The following is a 20,536-nucleotide window of genomic DNA, read 5'->3' as shown; positions in this document are numbered from 1 at the left end:
AGCCCTTGCTCCACAGGCTGTAGGACCCTGGAGACATAAGCTCCTGGCCCTTGCCTACCGTGTCACTCTTGCAGTGGAACAGCAGCTATCGTCTGGTCTGTGGCTGCAGCTTCGAGGACGTATGGTAAATCAGGGTTGGGAACTAGTCAGGCAGGTGCTGTTGTGAGGGCGTGTTGTAACTCAGTTACTCCTCTGTGTGTTGAGGTGTCCAATTCCAGGCAGCGTCCTTTATCAGTAACTCTGAGACTGGGGCTGCTTTGATGGTGAACCCATCAATGTGGTTTCTGCACTATCCCACGAACCCAAGGAAGGATCAAAGTGCAAGACCATCTCGGGGGAGTGGGAGTCGTTCTGTGGTCTCTAATCGCATTTGGTCTATTTCCCTTTTCCTGTGGGTGATTATCATTCACAAGGATGTGACCCTAGGCTGTAGATTTGTGTCTTTTTCAGATTAATTTTGCATCCTAGCCTGTGTAATAGATTGAGTATGTCACCTCGGAGCTGAATGTGCTCCTCCTTTGTTTCTGTTTACACAAGTCGGTCGTCTACATATTGTATGAGGCAGAAGTGAAACCTGCAGATGCTGGAAACTAGAGTTTAGATCAGAGTGGTGCTGGAAAAGTGCAGCAGGTCAGGCAGCATCCGAGGAGTAGGAAAATCAACGATTCGGGCAAAAAGCCCTTCATCAGGAATATCTCTGCCAGTAGCCTCCTCCAAATAAGGGTACTGGGCACCTCCATGTCTATTGAATGACTCCCTGCTCCCAATTGTCCCCAGGGTGACATTCCATTTACCCATTCAAGTCCAGCTTCAGGTGTGTATTGCAGGGTCTGTAGCTGTCAGGTTTGTTTGTAAACCGTCTGTGAGCAGCTGTAGCCTGTCTGGATCCTGCAGCGTGTGGATTAGCACAGTCACTTTAGTCAAGGCTGGGTTTGATTTCCCAGCATGCTTTAATCATTGTCCATTTAAATCATTTAAATGGCTGATGGAATTTAACGTGAGCAAGTGTGAAGTCTTGCACTTTGGCAAAAAGAATAAAAGCATAGACTACTTTCTAAATGGTGAGAAAATTAGTAAAGCCAAAGTACAAAGGGATCTGGGAGTGCTAGTCGAGGATTCTCTGAAGGTAAACATGCAGGTTGAGTCCGTGATTAAGAAAGCGAATGCAATGTTTTCTCTTATCTCAAGAGGGTTGGAATATAAAAGCAGAGATGTGCTACTGAGACTTTATAAAGCTCTGGTTAGGCCCCATTTGGAGTACTGAGATAACATGAAACTTTTTCTCTTCCTTTCAGGCATGAACACAAGCTGCAACAATTCAGAGTTACCCCCACCCCTCTGGAACCTTCCTCCACCCACTGTCCCACTTGTCTCTCCCCATTCTCCTCCCTCCACCTCTTGTTGGACATTCACTATCCCTTCTCCGATGCTGAATGTTCTGTACTCAGCAAAGGTCTCAGTTTTAATCACTTTGCACTCCCACCTCACCGAGGTTCAGACACGACATGATGTTGATCTCTTCTTCCGTTGCCTTTGCCTCTGTGACCATTTCTTTGGACAGGAGTCCTCTGTCCTCAGCCTGAGCTACAAATCTTCCAAACTCGCTCACCCCTTACAGCAGATGAAGCTCTCTATTTTTATATTGGTAGTCAACTAATTCATTACTGCAAGATGTCACAGACAATGTGATAATGTTGCCATAATCTGGTTAAAGGCCTGAACAGGAGAGTTGGATTCGCCTATATTGATCACAGAGTACACATTGGGCAGGGCAGACACACTAAACACAGGGAAAAAGTAGAGAATTATTTAAATGAGTAGGACTGCAGAATTCTGAGGTGTGATGGGAGGTAGGTTAGTCAACAGATGCACCATTGTAATCAGAGTCAAGAGAGTGATGCTGGAAAAGCACAGGAGGTCAGGCAGCATCCGAGGAGCAGGAGAATCAAGTCCTGCAGTCCTTACTTGCACCATGTCATCAGGGAGGTTAACAGCATTCTATCCTAGAATAAAGGAGGAATTGGTATCAGAGTATAAATGTTTTGCTTCAGTTATACAGAGTATTTCTGAGACCATATCTCAAATGCTGTACATAATGAAGGATATTGGTGCTGGCTCAAAGGGGGTTTCTGAGATTGAGAAGCAGGTTGTCTCATGAGGAGAGGGAGGACAGGTTTGGTTTGTTTCCCCTGGAGTTTAGAATAATGAGGGGCTGTGAGAATGTAACCTTCAAACTTTAATAACTATTCAGGGGATGAACGAATAAACAATGACTCTCTCTGGAATAAACTGGTCCTGAGATGAAAGAGACAAGCAGGAACTGTTATCAAGGAGTTAAAAGCAACATGATAATTATCCATCCCCAGGAAGAAAGAGTCAACACAACATCAACATGTTGTTCCTGGAGACAGGAGATAGTTAACACCAAATGTATCAAGGAACAAGGAAGCTACTCCTGATAAGAAGGTAAGTTACAGACTTGATCACTCATGGATTTTGTGGATGAAATTATCTAACGGATACTCAATAATGTCACATCAGAAACTCCACATGAAGTAAAATCCTGTAAGAATTCACCTTCAGAATTTTACAGTAGCAGAACTCCAGAGAACAATTCAGCAAAAGGATTGGACCTTGGATATCCAGAGACAGATGCTATTGGTTAGAATCGTAGACTAAATTCCACCAAAAATCAGGGACTAGCTAAGTTGAATCGTGAGGCTTAACTTGTTTTTTTTAAGGAGTCCTATTTTATTGCTATATGCAATAAACTTTGGGAAGATGGTTCAATATTTCATTGTCTCGAAGATTTCTTAATATGTATCCAAATTAAACGAAGTTTGTGGTAATTCACACACAACAGGGATCACTTGATTGAAATGTATAATATCGTAAATGTTTTTAGAGTCATAGAGATGTACAACATGGCCATAGACCCTTCAGTCCAACACTTCTATACCATCCAGATATCCTAAATTAATCTGGTCCCATCTGCCAGCATTTCATCCATATCCTGCTATGGATATACCTTTCCTGTTCATATTCCCGTCAAGATGCCTCTTAAATGTTGCAATTGTACCAGCCTCCATCACTTCCTCTGGCAGCTCATCACATACATGCAATGCCCTTTGCGGGAAAACGTTACCCCTTTTAAATCTTTCCCTCTCACTTTAAAATTATGCCCTCTAGTTTTGAACTCCACTATGGTGGAGCTCCATCCACGCCCTTCATGATTTTAACTTCTCTCAGGTCACCCCTCAGCTTTGAACAGTCCAGGGAAAACAGCCCCGGCCTCCTCAGGCTCTTCCGAAATCTCAAACCCTTCAACCCTGACAACAACCTTGTAAATCTTTTCTGAACCCTTTCAAGTTTCCCTTCATCCTTCCTATAGCAGGGAGACCAGAACTGAATGCAGCATGATAAAATTGGCCAAATCAGTGCACTATATAGCCACAGTATGACATCCCAACTCCTATACTTAATGCACTGCCCAATAATGGCAAGCATACCAAATACCTTCATCACTAACCAGCTCTACTTGCAACTCCATCATTCGGGAACTGTGAGTCTGTACTCTAAAGTCTCTTTGCTTGGCAACACTCCCCAGAACCTAACCATTAAGTGTGTATGTCCTACTCTGATTTGCCTTTCCAAAATGTAACACCTCACATTTGTCTCGATTAAACTCCATCTGCCATTCCTCGGCCCATCATTCCACTGATCAAGTTCCCATTTTACTCTGAGATAACCTTCTTCACTGTCCACTCCATCACCAATGTTGGTGTCCTGTTTTCCCGGACAGTTGTGTGATGTTGGAATTCTTTGCCTCAGGAAGCCGTGGAGGTAGGGTCATGGAATATTTTTAAAGGTAGTGATGGACAGATTCTTGTGAATCCGGGGAATCGAGGTGAAAATGTGGAATATGAAGCACAAACAAATCAGCCAAGATCTTCCTGAATGTTGGAGCAGGCTTGAGGGGTTGAATGGTTTACCTCTGCCCCAATTTCTTCTGGTCATATGTTTCATTCTGGGTAGGACCACACAGACTGTCCAAAACATTCATGAGAGATGTGATTGGAGCAGGGACGATATTGGATGATAGGAGAGAGTTGAGGTAAGGCAGGAACAAATATTAGAGGGTGCAGGGAGTGAGAAGATGATGAGAACAGATTCAGTCGTTTTCATATCCGTGCAAGGCACGTGGGTCTCACAGGCAAGGCCAGCGTTTGTTGCCCATCCCTGAACACCCTTGAAGTGAGAGGCTTGCTTGGCCATTTCAGAGGGCAGCAGGTCAGAGTCCGACACATTGCATTCAATCGCTCCAAAAGGACACACTGAGGCTTGAAATGGGAATCTGAAGTCACCTGTTGGGCAGCTTGGGTCAAGATGGTAGATTTGCTTCCCTGCAGGACATTAGTGAAACAGTTTCTATCTTTAAACAACAATTGATGTTAATTCAGATGGTCACCATCACACAGTTGAGTTTACAATTCCAGATTTGATAATTAAATGTAAATTCTACAAGTTGCCATGGTGAAAATTGAACCCCTCTCCCCAGAGCATGAACCTGACCCTCAGGTTCCCCACAGCAGCCCAGCTACTGGGAGTCATTTGGAGATGTGTGACACCCAAGTGGACTCTTCCTTGACCCATACCGAAGCAGCAGACAGACTGGCCGTGAACAGCTCGAAGCAGCAAGGACCGGGCCGAGCCAGTTACTCAGCCAGATGATTCAGGGAATCGGAAATGGTTATTGTCCAAGAATCCATCCAGGGTCAGGGACTGAGGAGAAGATTTCCATCTCCATCGCTCAGATAATAATTTAAAAGTGGATTTCCATCTCCATCGCTCAGATAATAACTTAAAGGTTGGTTTCCATCTCCAATGCTCGGATAATAATTTAAAGGTGGATTTCCATCTCCAATGCTCGGATAATAATTTAAAGGTGGATTTCCTTCTCCATTGCTCAGATAATAATTTAAAGAGCCTGGTCAGCTCCCTTCATGGAAACCCATTGGTTGTGGGATCACTTAGCTCCGTCTACCATTTGCTGCTTGTGCTGTTTGGTACACAAGTACACCTGTATGGTCACTTCTCCAGACTAACACCTCAGTTTTAGGTGTGGCTGTTGCTGCTTGTGACATGCCCTCCTACACTCTCCAGTGAACCTGGAATAATCCCCTGGCTTAATGGTAATGGCTGAGTGAGGGAGATGCCGGACTATGAGGTTACAGATGTGCTGGAGTACAATGTTGCTGCTGCTGATGGCCCACAGTGTCTCATGGATGTGCAGGCAGGAGTTGCTAGATCTGTTTAAAACCTGTCACATTTAGCATGGTGATAGAGTCACACAACATGTAGGAGAGGACCTTTTGTCAGAAAACACACACACACACACACACACACACACACACATCCACACACATCGAGACACACAGACACACACACAGACACACAAATACACCCACAGACACACGCACACACACCCCCACACACAGACACATACACACATAAACAAATAGACACAGACACATACACACACCAATATACACACAGACACACAGACACACGCACACACGCACATGCAGACACGCACAGACACACACAGATACACAACACAAACTAAGCTCTGGTCTTTGGGGAGGAGGAAACCACATAAAACCTTTTCAATGGTTCTCTGTTCACAAGACCTGCTGAGATGATCCTTGTGCTGATCAGAATGCTGATCCTTGGTCTTCCTTCTCCAGGTCGGTGATACCTGGAATAATTTGTTTTGAAAGTCTGAAATAAACTGAAAACTGGCTCTTGAAGGCCAGTTGTGATGGAGCTGAGTGAGTTGTTCAGGAAGAAGACCATATGACACAGGAAATGAAGTGGGCTATTCATCCCATCAGTGTCTTGCAGGTACAGTGCTGCTGTGACTGAGGGGTTGGGAGGATATGAAATGGGAACCATTCACAAACAGGAAACTTCAAACAGACATGTGACTGTCATTCCTTTTACTAGTATATGAATATCATTGTCCTTTCCCTGTATGTGAGAGAAAAGATGTCAGATGTTGGTGTGACTATGTGTGTTCCAAAGTATTCACTAACCAGATTAGACCATCCTGGAACATGTGCTGACTCTGTGTCCCCCACCTGCAGAAGGTGCTGGGCTGGGTTTCACCAGCAATTTCTGTTTTTGTTTCTGATTTCCAACATCCACCGCTCTTTGTCATTTTTTCAATTCACTGCGGCGAGTGTTTGTATTTCAGACTGGAGGGACGTGTGCTGAAACAAGGCTCTTTTTGAGCTGTGTGTATGACCTGGACTCAAGTGGACAGGACAGAATTTCAGTACTTGCAGGGAATATGAAGATCCGAAGTGTAGTGTAATGGACCAGATCAAACCACCTCAAAACATATCAAGGAGATAGCTTTGATCCTAATTTCTTTCTTGTTTAAATGCAAGTTCAAGGCATTGCACTCGAGATGTGATTCCATTGGTCAAACTATTCACCTTTCAGCAAAACTCAATTTATTCTGACATCACAATTTAAATACAAATGAAAAAAAAGAATTGGCATTACTTTACCTTTAATAAAATACTTAACAAAATAATATATTATTTAACAACTGCTCATCAACTGCTCCAATACAGCAGCATCGCATAAGCACACACTTGGCAAAGGTAACATCAACAAAGCAGACCTCCTACACTTGCAGAGATGAGATTGGAGCAAGTGGGATATTGGTTGCTAGGGGAGGGTCAAAGGGAAATAAGGGTAGAGAGAGTGAAGTGAGGCAGGGCCAGGTGTTAGAGGGTGCAGGGACTGAGCAGAGAGTGAAAACAGATTAGGTAGATTTTTAAAATTCGTTCAAGGCATGTGGGTCTCGCTGGCAAGGCCAGTATTTGTTCCCCATCCCTAACTGTCCTTGAACTGTGAGGCTTGCTTGGCCATTTCAGAGACAAGGACAGAGTCAGACACATTGCATTCAATCTGTCCGAAAAGGTCACACTGAAGTTTGAAGTGGGATCAGAAGTTACCTGGAGGGCAGATGGGGGAAAGATGGTGGATTTGTTTCCCTGAAGGACATTAGTGAAACAGGGTTTTTTTTGAGCAACATATGATGATAATTCAGATGGCCACCATCAGGAAGAACAAGGCTTCAATTCCAGATTTATTAATTAAATTCCACAAGTTGCCGTGGTGAGAATTGAACCCCATTTCAACAGAGCATAAACCTGATCTTCAGAGCCCCCTCAACAGCCCAGCTATGGGAGTCATTTGGGATGTGTGATTGGACTCTTTTCCTTGATCCATACAGACCGGCCATAAACAGTTCGAAACAGCAAGGAACGGGCCTGACGATTCAGAAAATCAGAAATGGTTATTGTTCAAGAATCCATCTAGAGCCAGTGACCGAGGAAAGGAGTTTTAATCTTCATTGCTCAGATAATAATCTAAAGAAACCAATCAGATCCCTTTCTGGAATGTTATGAAACAGGGATAGAAGCCAAACCAAACCCACCTCACTATCACTGGATACACAACACAATGAAAAGAAAACATTCAATGATCCTCAAAATGACTGAATGATTCTGACTGAGACATGACAAAGAACACATCTTGGACACCAAGTCTACAATTTTAACAAAAATTAACAATTCATTCTGAAGAACAAAACTGAGCACAGATAAACTATAAGGCAATAGCATGTTTTGAGTCAATTTGTAGTTCAGGTTAAGGTTCTGGATGTAGATTTGTTATCTGAGCAAACCAATATCCAAAACTATAAGGCAATCTAATTAATATCGACCACCTAAGCCCAATCTTCATTGATTATAAACATCCAATCAGACATCTCTCACAAATATGTGTGCAGACATACACACACATGCAGAGTTAAGATAAATGAGAAAAATAAAAGAATTGTGATTTTCCAGTTTGATGACCATTTTACTGATAAACGTCAGGCCTTTATGAAATCCTTGGATGATGAGTTCTCTTCCAGGTACATTGGATGTACCTCTTGCTTGAATTCCAAAGTCACTGGTCAATACAGATCGCTTCTGCAGATAGAGCTATAGAGTCATGGAGTCCTACAGCACAGAGACAGGCCCTTTGCCCCAAATGGTCCATGCCCACCAAAATGTCTGTCCACACTAACCCCATTTCTCTGCACTTGACCCATATCCTTCTAATCCTTTCCTGGACACGTATTTACCCAAATGCCTTTTAAATGTTGATAATCTATCCACCTCAACGACTTCCGCTGTCAGCTCATTCCAAGTTTGCAGGTGACACTAAGATTGGTGGAGTAGCAGATAGTGAAGGGGACAGTCAGAGAATTCAGCAGAATATAGATAAATTGGAGAGTTGAGCAGAGAAATGGCAGATGGAGTTTAATCCAGGTAAATGCGAGGTGATGCATTTTAGAAGATCCAATTCAAGAGCAAACATTATGGTAAATGGACAAGCCCTGCTGAAAATTAATGCACAGAGAGATCTGGGTGTTCAGATCCATTGTCCCCTGAAGGTTACAATGCAGTTCGATAGATTGCTCGAGAAGGTATACAGCATGGTTTCCTTTATCAGGCTGGGTATTGAGTACAGGAGTTGGTAGGTCAGGTTATGGTTGTATAAGATTTCGGTTCGGCCATGTTTGGAATGTTATGTACCCATCTGGTCGCCATGTAACCAAAAGGATGTGGATGCTTTGGAGAGGGAGCAAACGAGGTTCACCAGGATATTGTCTGGTATAATGGGGTGCTAGCTATGAAAAGAGGTTGAGCAGATTAGGATTATTTTCATTAGGAAGACAGAGGTTGAGGGGCACCTGATTGAGTCTACAAAATCATGAGAGGTATAGACAGGGTGGATAGCAAGAAGCTTTTTCCCGGAGTGGGGTCTCAGTTACGAGGCGTCATGAGTTCAAAGTGACAGGGGAAAAGTCTTTTTGTTGGGAATTGATGAGACTCACAGTTGGTGTGTTCCTCCCAGGTGCCAGGGTCTATGATGTATCAGATCGTATCTTTGGGGTCCTGAAGGGAGAGAGTGACCAGCCGCAAGTCGTGGTCTATGTAGGGACCAACAACATAGGTAGAAAGAGGGATAGGGATGTAAGGCAGGATTTCAGGGAGCTAGGGTGGAAGCTGAGATCTAGAACAAACAGATTTGTTATCTCTGGTTTGTTACCTGTGCCACATGATAGCAAGGCAAGGAATATGGAGAGATATCAGGGGAACAGAGATGGTGTAGGAGGGAGGGTTTCAGGTACTTGGATAATTGGGGCTCATTCTGGGGAAGGTGCAACTTGCACAAACAGGACGGTCTTCACTTGAACCAGAGGGGTACTAATATCCTGGGTGGAAAATTTGCTGGTGCTGATTGGGTGGGTTTAAAGAGAGGGATGGGAACCTGAAGTGTAGTTCCAGTAGACAGGAGGATGAGAGTGGGGAGGACACGGGCAGGATTACACGGTCACAGGAGTGTGCTGGCAGACAGCAAGCTGGTTTGAAGTGTGTCTACTTCAATGCCAGGAGTATCCGGAATACGGTAGGTGAGCTTGCAGTACGGATGGGTACCTGGGATTTCGATGTTGTGGCCATTTTGGATACATGGATAGACCAGGGTGAGGAATGGATGTTGCAGGTTTTCAGAATTCAGATCATTCATTAAGAACAGGCAAGGCGGTAAAAGAGAGGGAGGTGTAGCCTTGTTCATCAAGGAAAGTATAATGGTGGCTGAAAGAACTTTTGACACCATACTACTCCTGAGGTAGTATTGGCTAAGGTTAGAAGCAGGAGAGGAGAGGTCACACTGCTGGGAGTTTTTTTTTATAGGTCTCTGCAGAGCTCCAGGGAAGTGGAGGAGAGGATTGGCAAAACGATTCTGGGTAGGAGTGAAAGGAATAGGGTGATCATTAAGAGGGACTTTAATTTCCCCAACATTGACTGGAAATGCTATAACTCTAGTACTTCGGTTGGATCAGTTTTTGACCAATGTGTACAGAAGGGTTTCTTGACACAGTATGTCGAGGGGCCGACAAGAGGGGAGGCCACACTGGATCTGGTGCATGGTAATGAACCAGGCCAGGTGTTTGATTTAGTTGTAAGTGAGCACTTTGGAGAGAGTGACCATAATTCAGTTATGTTTAGTTTAACGATGGAAAGCGATAGGTACATGCCACAAGTCAAGGTTTATCGATGGGGCAAGGGCAAGAAGAACACAATTAGTCAAGAATTCGGATGCAGAGAATGGGTTATCAAAATGCAGGGGATGGGGACAATAGAAATGTGGAGCTGGTTTAATGATCAGATATTGCGTGTCCTTGATAGGTATGTCCCTGTCAGGCAGGGAGGAAGTTGTAAGGTAAGGGAACCGTGGTTTACTACAGAAATTGCATCTCTTGTTAATTGCAAAAAGGAGGCTTATATGTTGATGAGACAAGATGGTTCAGATGAAGTGATGGAGAGATACAGATTAGCTAGGAAAGATTTAAAGAGAGTTAAGAAGAGCAAAGAGAGGACATGATCAGTTTTTAGCAGGTAGAATAAAGGAAAACCCTAAATCTTTCTAGAGATGTGTGAGGAATAAAAGGATGACTAAGGTAGGAATAGGGCCAGTCAAAGACAGAAGTGGGAAGTTGAGTGTGGACCCTGTGGAGATCAGAGATGTGCTAAATGAACATTTCTCATCGGTTTTCACTCAGGATAAGGAGAACATTGTAGAGGAGATGAAAGAGATACAAGATCAATTCTAGAAAGTGTGAAAGTAGACAAGTTCCCCTGGGCTGGATGGGATTTATCCAAGGATTCTCTGGGAAGTTATGGAGGAGATAGCAGAAGCTTTGGCTTTGATATTTGAGTCATCACTGTCTACAGGTTTAGAACCAGAGGACTGGAGGATTGCAAATGTTGTGCCCTTGATCAAGGAGGGCAGGAGGGATGACCAGGTAATTATAGACCAGTGAGTCTGACTTCTGTTGTAGGAAAGGTTTTGGAAAAGATTATAAGAGATAAGATTTATCATCATCTAGCTAGCAATAATTTGATTGCAGATATTCAACATGGTTTCGCCAAGGGCAGGTCATGTCTCACAAACCTCATTGAATGTTTTGAGATGGTGACCAAGCATGTAGGTGAGGGTAGGGCAGTTGACGTGGTGTACATGGACTTCAGTAAAGCCTTTGATAAGGTTCCACATGGTAGTCTGTTGGAGAAAATGCAGAGGCATGGGATTGAGGGTGATTTAGCAGTTTGAATTAGAAACTGGCTTTCTGAAAGGAGGCAATGAGTGATGGTTGATGGAAAATATTTAGCCTGGAGTCCAGTTACTCGTGGTGTGCCACAACGATCTGTTTTGGGACCACTGCTGTTTGTCATTTTTATAATTTGGAGATGCCGGTGTTGGACTGGGGTGTACAAAGTTAAATATCACACAACACCAGGTTATAGTCCAACAGGGTTAATTGGAAGTCATTTTTGTAAATGACTCAGACGCAGGCATAGGTGGACGGGTTAGTAAGTTTACAGATGACACTGAATTGGTGGAGTGGTGAACAGTGTGGAAGAATGCTACAGGTTGCAGGGGGACTTGGATAAACTGCAGAACTGGGCTGAGAGGTGACAAATGGGGTTCACTGCAGCAAAATATGAGGTGGTTCACATTGGAAAGAATAACTGGAAGGCAGAGTAATGGGTCAATGGAAAGATTCTTGGTAGTGTGGATGTGCAGAGGGATCTTGGAGTCCATGTACATAGATCGCTGAAAGTTGCCACCCAGGTTGATTGTGCTGTTAAGAAGGCATTCCGTGTGTTAGGTTTCATTGGTAGAGGGATTGAGTTCTGGAGCTGCAATGTCATTCTGCAACTGTACAAAATGCTAGTGTGGCTGCACTCGGAATATTGTGTACAGTTCTGGTCGCCCCATTACAGGAAGGATGTGGAAGCATTGGAAAAGAAGCAGAGGAAATTTACCAGGATGTTGCCTGGTCTGGAGGGAAGGTCTTATGAGGAAAGGCTGAGAGACTTCAGTCTGTTCTCATTGGAAAGAAGAAGGCTAAGAGGGGATTTGATAGAGACATACAAGATGATCAGAGGATGAGATAGAGTAGAAAGTGAGCGCCTTTTTCCTCAGATAATGATATCAGCTTGTACGAGGGGGCATAACTACAAATTGAGGGGTGATATATTTAAGACAGATTTTAGAGGCAGGTTCTTTACTCAGAGTGATAAGGGTGTGGAATGCCCAACCTGCTAATGTAGTTAACTCAGCCACATTAGGGAGATTTAAACAATCCTTGGATAAGCACATGGATAATGATGTGATAGTGTAGGCAGACGGGCTTAGAATATTTTACAGGTCAGCACAACATTGAGGGCTGCAGGGCCTGTTCTGTGCTGTACTGTTCGATGCTCTATGTTCTAAGATTAAGGGAGATATGTGTGGAAGGTTCTTTACGCAGATTGGTGGTGAGTGCCTGGAACGGGTTGCCAGCGGAGGTGGTAGAGGTGGGCATGATACATTTAAGATGTATCGAGACAGAGACATGAATGGGCGAGAGCAGAGGGGTACAGATCCTTAGAAAATAGGTGACGGGTTTAGACAAAGGATCTGGAGCAGTACAGGCTTGGAGGGCTGAAGGGCCTGTTCCTGTGTTGTAATTTTCTTTGTTCTTTGTTCCACATCTAAGAAACACACAACAAATATGTGGTTGGAGATGTGGCTCCAGGATTCACACAAAGACCCACAGAACCTATGAAAAGGGGTACAAATTTCCTCAGTAGATGATAACACTCATGAGTGAGTAATCACCGATGACAATGACAATGACCTTGAATTAACCTGCGTTAGTTTTCCAGACCATATTCCAACAGCAATGTTTCCCTTTTCTTCTCTCATCTTTTGTCAAACAACCTATTTTTCAAACTTTAATTCTCAACTTTAAAATCACAGTTCCAAACCAAAAGTGAAGAAACCAAAAGAAAAGTAGTGATGCTCTCAATGGGAAACATGCTGCTTTTCACTGGGTCACACGGAATGGGAAGAGAGTTAGTCCAAAGTGGTCAGGCTGTACAGTGAGGATGGTACTCTGTCACTGCATGTCTGCCCACTGTGTTGATGCTTCACACACTCGATGTTACAGTGTCTGAAATGGATGGTGATTGGTCAGTTCGAGTACAGCCAGTACCTGAGGCCAACGGCTGCTGGGCCTGATGAGGCTCAGGAATGCTGGATGACCCTGGATCATTCCTGAAATACATACAAGGAACATTAATATTCAGAGGAAGCTAATGGCATAATCCCCAGGTCACAGTAACAAGAATCCTATCTTTTTGCTTATCCCCTCACAGGTCATGGGTCGGGCTGGCTGCTCCTAGCTGTCCATGAGAAGGTGGTGGGGAACTGTTGCTGGATCAAAATCCTGGAAATCCCTCCCTAAGGGCTCTGTGGCTCTTACCTCCAGAACACCGACTGGAGCAGTTCATGAAGGCAGCTCACCCCCACCTTCTCAAGGGCAACTGTGGACAGGTAGTCAATGCTGGCCCAATCAGAGATGCTCACGACCGGCAAATGAATAAACAAAATGTTCAGATTTAGACACAACTCACCCATGTCACCCTTGAAGAATTCACCACCAGAAACAGTTCTGCCTTGGTACCAGAATGTACCAAAGCACCCAAGGGTCAGCTTTGAGCAACTGGTTACAAGGCAGGGAGGGAGGGTGTTGGAGATGTGGGGAAAATTCCTGCAAGGGCTTCCCATCTGCTGTAACTTTGGAGGATGCTACAGAACATGGAAATCTTGGAAAGTGGGGGATGATCAGGAAACCACGTTCCCACCCAGTGAAAATTCAGCTGCTCGGAGGGCAAGGGAGAAATAGTAGGATTCACAAAAAAGGTCCTTTTTATCCTCAGCACTCACTGCAAGTGATAACATTCCAATCTTTCCCTCCATGAAACAGCCATGACAACTCAAAGTGACCACTGTGAGAAAAATGGGGAACACTTTCGTTTTATACAAGGATGAATTGTAGATTGATTTGCAGAATAGAGCTCTCAGATTAACCTGGAGCTGAAAACTTACAAACAGCCAGAAATTGACCAATTCTGTTCAGAATTTATTTCTCTGTCATTTACCTCTCATTTTCCCAGTGAGTGTTTGAGCAACTTGTAAGCAGGAAAATAACACATTCGGAGATCATTAGCAGGAGGCTGCATTCTGTCTCTGAAAAGGAGATATTCAATACAACCCTGAACTAGAGCAAAAGTGAGAGCTTCCTGATGAAGAGCTTTTGCCCGAAACATCGATTCTCCTGCTCCTCGGAAGCTGCCTGACCTGCTGTGCTTTTCCAACACCACACTCTCGACTCAGAGAATTTCTACCGCTACTCTCGTGTCAGTCACTGACTACCTTACCTTTTCAAAGGTGTCGTTCTCTTGATTTGCTGTGAACACCCTGAAGAGAAAAAAAAGTTTCATAAATATTTTGTAAAATTATGAACAAATTTGTCACATTGTCTCCACAATTGGAAATGTTTTCCCCCCATACACTTTCATCCCTTTATCCTCAAGAACTCTAACGCCTTCTTAAAAACATTCTTTGCTTTGGCCTCAACTGCTTTCTGTGACAGAGAACTCCACAGGATCACAGTAACTCCAAAGGGACTACTCTCCATGTCAATCCTGAATGGTCTACCCCATATCCTTTGACAGTGACCATTGGTTTTTGTCTCCCCGGTCACTGGAAACATCTTTCCTACATTTACCTCGTCGAGTTTTACTGAAATTTCACACATTTCCCTGAGATCCCCCTCATTTTTCCAAACTCCAGTGAATACCATCCGAACCGATCCAATCTCTCTTCATACATCAGCCCTGAAATCCCAGGAGTCTGTCTGAGAAACCTTCATTGCACTCTGTCCAATGCCAGAACATCCTTCCTCCCATAAGGGGACCAGAACCTCACCCAGTCCTCCAGGTGTGGTTTCTCCAAGACCTTGTACAATTACAGCAAGACATTCCTGCTCCTGTATCAAAACTTCTCTCTATGAAGCCAAAATGCAACTGACAAAGAAACGGAGGGAGAGGCCATGAAGATAAGGATCAGAATTTAAACGTCTCAAGGTCTTCAGCACTGACATAACTGAGCTCAGGATTCTGAGGCCTTCAATATTCCTCAGACATCCTGCCTGTTCAATTTGTTCAGCCAGAGCAAAGACAAGTAATGAGGGCAGTCCCAAAACAGATCAGTGCCTGAACATTGCACTCACTGCACAGGCCAGAAGAGGAGTCCATGTTACCATTCCTCCCCAAATATAGCTCTGTTACTCAGACTATCTGAGCCACCGTGTCTATGCCTTTATCCAGCAAACTCTCAAAAGCCACTTGAACAATAAATCACATAAGAATAATGTGGTGAACTGCAACTTCCTTTCTGTTCTGTTTGAGAGTCTGTACAAAGTGGGAATGAATGCAAAAGATGTGGGTTGTTGTGATTCTGTCAAATGGGAGTGAATGAAAAGATATTTTAGCGCATTGAGATTCAACAGTGATGGGAGGAGAATGGGGATTGATCCATCAGAGTTCAATGGAATGGGTTTAAATGGATCTCCTTGTGAAACAGCCTCAATGTTAAATCACTCACAACAAGGCTCCATCCCAGGCAACATCCTGGTGAATCTCCTGTGCACCCCTCCCTCTTGTTATGACAGAACCATACTGTTTTATCAAACCTCATTCTCCATGAACCCACCTCCTTTGTTGCTGAAGTTGATGAAGATTATGAAGCAGATGGGCAGGATGAGAAGTGTTGGAATGACTGGCAGATATACAGTGGTGGGCTCAGTCCTGTTCACTGTAAAACAGCAAGAACAGCATTATTCAGGAATCCCTCCATGTTGCTGCAGTGAAACTTGCAGCAGGGTTACAGAGCAAGAGGTGAAATGTACAAACAGGATGTTCTGTAATGGGGCAAACCAGTTCAACACTCTCACCTGCTGTTTCCCACAGACCAGGAATGTGCTCCCCTCCAAATACTTACCCAATTATCGCCTGAAAGATCACTCTATTAAATCTATTTCCATTGGCCTTTCAGGCAGTGCATTGCAGTTCAGAACAACTCCTGAAGGAGGCAACTGCTTAATTCTGTGATACAGAATATAAGGTTAGATGGATACTTTAAAACATTCTGCAGGGTATTTCCTGGACCCAGTCTTGACTCACCAACACAAGGGCACCCATTACTGAGCACTGATCTACCATCCCACCCTGTCCTGTGTCCTACATGTAGGCCAGACCAAGTAAGGAAGGCAGATTTCATACTGTAAAGGACCTGACTGATTCAAATGAACTTTCCCAACTGTCAACAGTGGTCACATGTGACCATAAGGTTACTTTTTCATTTAAATTCCAAATGTTTAAAATTTCATTTATCTTTCACCTTCCGCCGTGGTAGGATTTGAACTCATGGCCCCAGACATGAGTGTCTGGATTAGTTGCCCAGTGACAGCAGCAGTATACCACTATCTCCTTTTATAACCCATGTGTGAATGCAGGGCTAGGATAGGTCCCATGTGGCTGTGATGCCTCACACAGTCAGACAGAAACTGGGGGAATGTACTTGCACTGATGGAACTATTCCCGATGAAGGTGTGAACACTTTCATTGTAACCAAGAGGGACACATTACTCTGCAGCACCTTCCTGCTCGAGGAGATGATCCCATTGTCAGTTTAACTTTGGATCGTTTGAAGATTGAACTGAATATTCTGAGTGTGTCAATGCCTTTCAATACTGACATCAGAATGTACCTAAAAGGATCAACACATCAAATTACATTAAATGTTTAAAAAGTCAAATTTCAAACACAAAAGCAAAATACTGCAGATGTTGGAAATTTGAAATAAAAATCAAAATGCTGTAAATACTCAGCAGGCCAGACCCCACCTATGGAGAGAAACAGGGGTAATATTTTAGTTTCAATGACCAAATCATTAAAAATTCACAGAACCTGCTGCACTCTCACTGTACACCCTCTACAGACGGAATACTTCTTCATATTCATTAAATTACAGGATGAGAAGGACATTGGGTAGGGCAGCATTGATTACTCATCCCTATTAGTTAAGAATAAACCACATTGCTGTGTGTCTGGAGTCACAAGTAGGCCAGGCCAGGTTAGGATGACAGTTCCCTTCACGAAAGATCATTAGTGAACCAGATGGGTTTTTACAACAATAAACAGTGGTCACATAGTCAGCTTTTGACTCTTACTTTGAGAATTTTATTAATTTCAAATTCCACCATCTGCCATGGTAGGATTTGAATCCTACTCCCAGAACATTACCTGGGTGTTGGATTAACCATCCAACGATTATATGATCAATTGTTGTCTCCCATCCAGAATGATTTCTTACCATAAACCCACACCCGTGTCTCTTTCTAGATCAGATACTGAGAATCAGTTTGAGGTGTTTCCCTCCTCTGGGTTCCCGATGAGCTCGTACCGATTTCCACTGTGTACAGTTGTCCAAGTTCCTTGTGATTGGGCTGTAAATGTAATGAAGTGTTGGGAGGCCTCCTTCCTCATCCAGGTAACAGTGGTCAGGGGCGTGGGAGTCCCAGCTCCTGAAGATACAGGATAAAGTAACTGAATCTTCCTCTGTCCCACTCACTACTGAGACATTTCCTTGAGCAGCTGAGGAAGGACGAACATCAAAATGGTAAAAATTCTGGGAAGCATCAAGAGAGATAAGTATCCAGGGCCGGATCAGATATATCCAAGGTTACTATGGGAAGCGAGGAATGAGATTGCTGCTCCTCTGGTGATGATCTCTGAATCCTCACTCTCCATGGGAGTAGTAATGGATGATTGGAGGGAGGCGAGTGTTATTCCTCTGTTCGAGAAAAGGAATAGAAAAATCTCTGGGAATTACAAACCTGTCAGTCTGATGTCTGTGGTAAGCAACTTCCTGGAAAGGATTTATGACTATTTGGAAGAACAAAGTTTGATTAAAGATTGTCAGCGTGGCTTTGTGAGGGTCAGGTGATGCCTCACAAGCCTGATTGGGTTGTTTGAGGATGTGATGAGATAAATTGTGGAAGGTTGAGCATTGGGTATGGTTTTTATGGATTTCAATAAGGCATTTGATAGTCAATTAATTCAGACAGTTAGTAGGTATGAGACACAGGGAGATGTGGCTGTCTGGATACAAAATTGGCTTGCTGAATGAAGACAGCAAGTGATAGTGAATGGAAAGTATTCCACCGAGAAGTCAGTGACCAGTGATGTTCCACAGGGATCTGTTCTTGGGCCTCTGCTCTTTGTAGTTATTATAAATGACATGAATGAAGACCTGTCAGGGTTGGTTAGTAAGTTTGCCGATGCCGGTGGTGTTGTAGTGAGTGTAGAGTCCTGTTGGAGGCTACAACAAGCCATTGGCAGATGCAGATCTGGGCTGAGAAATGGCAGATGGAGTTCAACCTGGATAAATGTGAAGTGGAGCATTTTGGAAGGTCGACTTTGAATGCTGAATACAAGGTTAAAGACAGGATTCTTGACAGTGTGGAGAAACAGAGGATCTTGGGGTCCATGTACATCGATCCCTCAATGTTGTCACCCAAGTGGATAGCATTGTGAAGAAGGCGGATGGTGTTTGGTTTTCATTAACAGGTGGAATTGAGTTTAAGAGCCGCGAGGTTTTGCTTCAGCTCTATAAAATCCTGGTTAGACCACACTTGGAATATTATGTCCAGTTCTGGGTTGTCCCATTACTGGAAGGAAGTAGATGCTTTAGAGAGGGTTCAGAGGATATTTGCCAGGATACTCACAGGATTGGACGACTTGTCTTATGAAGAGAGGTTGAGTGAGTGAGGGCTTTTTGCACTGGAGAGAAGCAGGAAGAGAGGTGACTTGATAGAGGTATACAAGGTAATGAGAGGCATAGACAGAGTAGATAGCCAGAGACTCTTCCTAAGGCAGAAATGACTGTCACAAGGAGTCATCATTTTAAGGTGATTGGAGGAAGGTATTGGGGAGATGTCAGAGGTAGTTTATTTATGCAGAGACTGGTGGATATGTGGAAGGCAGTGGTAGTAAAGTCAGAAACATTAGGGATATTCAAACGACTGTTGGACAAACACAAGAATGGCAGAAGATTGAGGGTGTGGAGGATATTTTGATCTAAGGTTAAGATAAATGGTCAGCACAACATCGTGGGCTGTAGGGTCTATACTGTGCTGTACTGTTCTGTGTTCTATGTAACATACAAGGCTATGGACCAAATGCTGGAAGGTTGGACAGGTGCAGACTGACAGTGATGTTTTTGTTGGTGTAGACTGTATGGCTCAAGGGCCTCTTCCATCCTGTCTAATTCTATAATTGTATGGATCAGCCTTCCTTATGGTTCCTTCCATAAGGAACAAAAACGGAAATAAGATGTTGTGGGAGTAAACCATGGGTCCCATAGCAGTAGCTAAATGGTGGGTGTCATGGACCAGGCCACACCCCCTCAAAACACTTCAGGAAATTCGCCCAGACCCTAACTTATTGAGTTGTTTTATGCAAATGTCGATTGGATAATCCAGGAGAGATGCATATGGCCCAACCACTCACTTTTAAACAAAACAGTATTTATTCACACATGAACAAAAGAAAAACACATTTGAATCCCAGAACTATTTAAAAACCCAATCGCCTCGATTGCAACTTAATGATGCTGTTCCAAATGCTTGGAACGTCCCCATAAACACTCTCTTGGCAAAAAAGCTACAGTCAAACCCTGGTTCACACAGGAGAGATGTCAGAGAGAGAGAGGATCAATATGGAGCTGTTTCTTTGACCAGCAACCTCCAAAAACTGACTGCTTGCTGAACCAAACCAAACCAGAAAAAGTTAAGCTGGGTTAACTGGCCACTTCCCTTTCATTGCATAATTCTTTTCTGTTTTAATTTGAAAGCCTATTTCCTGAGGCAGTATCTGTTATCTATAATCAAATAGGCCCTAAAACTTCTCTGTTTACAACCCCTCTCAATAAACCAAGAACAGAATATCCTTGTCAAAGGAGCAGTATTGTCACAGTGGGGAAGGGAATAAATCAGCAGATAGTAAAGGCATGTAACAGAGGCAGTTCATTAATCATGGGTGACTTGAATCTTCGTGCACATTGGGATAGTCAGATTAGCAGAGGGAGCCATGAGGAAGAATTCAGAGACATATTGAAGGCAGTCTCTGAGAACAATGTGATGTGGATCCAACCAGGGATCAGGCTAGTTTGGGTTTGGTGATGTGTCATGATTCAGGCTTAATAACTGATGACAGAGTGAAAGATACCCTGGAATCTGTCACCATAACACGATAGCATTGAATATTCAGTTTGAGGGGGAGGAGCTTGGGTTGGCAGCTGCTGTGCTTAGCTTATCGAAGGGAATGGGGGCAGAACTGGCTGGAGTGAGCTGCAGAAACAGTTTAGCAGCAAAAACAGATGAGGAACAATAGCAGACTTGTAACAAGATAGATTATGGCTCCACAGCTCCAAACCAAAGGGGTTG

The 20,536-nt window shown here is 43.7% G+C and overlaps 1 long non-coding RNA gene across 1 annotated transcript; it reads right to left on the bottom strand.

Annotated features, from left to right (window-relative positions):
* Window positions 1–6,568: 6,568 nt before the first annotated feature.
* On the bottom strand, window positions 6,569–15,838 carry LOC132811439 (uncharacterized). Its single transcript, XR_009643259.1, has 3 exons — window positions 15,742–15,838; window positions 14,406–14,445; window positions 6,569–13,239 (listed from the first exon to the last, which is right to left on the bottom strand). It is a non-coding gene; the product is annotated as an uncharacterized LOC132811439 (long non-coding RNA).
* Window positions 15,839–20,536: the final 4,698 nt, after the last annotated feature.

The sequence above is a fragment of the Hemiscyllium ocellatum genome, unplaced genomic scaffold (genome assembly GCF_020745735.1).
Source record: "Hemiscyllium ocellatum isolate sHemOce1 unplaced genomic scaffold, sHemOce1.pat.X.cur. scaffold_2207_pat_ctg1, whole genome shotgun sequence".
Classification (NCBI taxonomy): domain Eukaryota; kingdom Metazoa; phylum Chordata; class Chondrichthyes; order Orectolobiformes; family Hemiscylliidae; genus Hemiscyllium; species Hemiscyllium ocellatum.
Note: the sequence above shows the minus strand (reverse complement) of the source record. Positions and strands in the feature narration are given on the sequence as shown.